This window comes from Pteropus alecto, unplaced genomic scaffold (genome assembly GCF_000325575.1).
Source record: "Pteropus alecto unplaced genomic scaffold, ASM32557v1 scaffold113, whole genome shotgun sequence".
NCBI lineage: Eukaryota > Metazoa > Chordata > Mammalia > Chiroptera > Pteropodidae > Pteropus > Pteropus alecto.
The window spans coordinates 194,109-195,927 of NW_006433949.1; positions in this window are offsets into that span (position 1 = coordinate 194,109).

The following is a 1,819-nucleotide window of genomic DNA, read 5'->3' on the forward strand; positions in this document are numbered from 1 at the left end:
TGGTTAGACATTTAATTTATTGGCTTAAAAAGGTGTTCAATCATATTTCCTTATTTTTAAAATACCTGTAAAACCTTACTGATAGATACCTCTCATTTCTGTTGGGAATTTGTGTATTTTTTCCTTATCTATTTGGTTAGAGCAGGGATCCCCAAACTTTTTCATTATAAAAGGCTAAATAGTAAATATTTAAGACTTTGCAAGCTATATAGGTTCTATTGCAACTACTCAACAATGCTTTTATAAAGTGTAGCCATGGACAATACACAAACGAATGGGTGAGACTTCCAATAAAACTTTATTAACAAAAACAGGCAGTTGATTATGGGCCATGGCATGGCAACCTCTGGGTTAGAGATGTATCAATTTTATTGATCTCAAAAGTCAACTTTGGTGCTTTTGATTTTCTTTGCTGCTTTTCTGCTTCCATTTCACTGATTTTCTTTCTCATGTTATTTCCTTTCTTCTACTTACTTTGAGCTTAATTTTTTTCATTTTCTAGTTTAAGGTCAAAACTAAGGTCACTGATGTGAGACCTTTTCTAATGTGTTTAGTGCTATTAATTTTCCTTTAAGAAGTGCTTTCTTTACCTGTATCTCAAACTTAGATTTCTCTTCATTTTCATTCAGTTCAAAATACTTTGATTTTTTTTCTTTGACTTATGTATGGACTGTTCATTAGTATATAACTTAGTTTCCAATTATTTGGATATATCCCAGATTTTTGTTAATTTGTTTTATTAATTTCACTGTGGTCAGAGAATATACTTTATATGACTTGAATCTTTTAAAATTTATTGAGACTTGTTTTATTCCCTAGAATAGTCTCCAGGCCATAAATATTCTGTATGCACTTGGAAATTTACATTGTTTTGTTTGGATGGAGTGTTGTTATATGAATGGCAGGTAGGTCATATTGGTTGATAGTGTTCTTCAAGCCTTTATGTCCTAACTGATTTTTTCTTTACTTGTTCTACCAGTTATTGTGAGGGGAGGCTATTCTAAATCTTACTATAATAGAGGATTGTCTGCGTTTATAATTCTGTAATTCGTTTCATTATTTTGAATCCCTGTTACATGTATAAACACTTAAGAATAGTAATAGTTATGCTCTTGTTTAATTTGTCCCTTTATTTTATGACCTGTATTTGTAATATTTGCTCTAAAATATACTGCAATATAGCAATATTAATCATTAATATTAATTTGCATTCCTCATCTTTTTGTTAGTGGTAGCCTAGTGCATCTTTTTCCATCATTTTACTTTTATGCTATTTGTATCTATATATTTAAAGTGGATTTCTCAGAGGCAGCATATAGTGTGGGGTTTGGGTCAACCTGACATCTCTGTCTTTTAATCGGGATGTGTAGACCATTTACATTTAATGTGGTTATTGATGTGTTGGGTTTAAAATTTTATTTCCTTTTTCCTCTTTTTTTTGCTTTCTTTTGAATACTTTTATGATTTCATTTACCTCCTCTGTTATCTTAATAGTTTTTATTGTATTATTTAAGTAGGAATTTTAGGGTTCATAATTTAACCCCTTTTAACTTATCAGTCTGCCGTCAAGCAGTATTATACCACTTCGTGTTTGGTATTCCAAAGCATATTTCATTTCTTTCTTCTTAACCTTTGTGCTATTTTCATACATTTATTTCTGTATTTGCTATAAATCCCCAATATAGTGTTTTGTTTAAACAGTCAATTATCTTTTAAAGAGCTTTAAATGAGGAAAATGTCTTTATTTTCCCAAGTAGTTACTATTTTGGTGCTCTTTATTTCTTTCTGTAGATTCAGATTTCCATCTGGTATTTTCCTT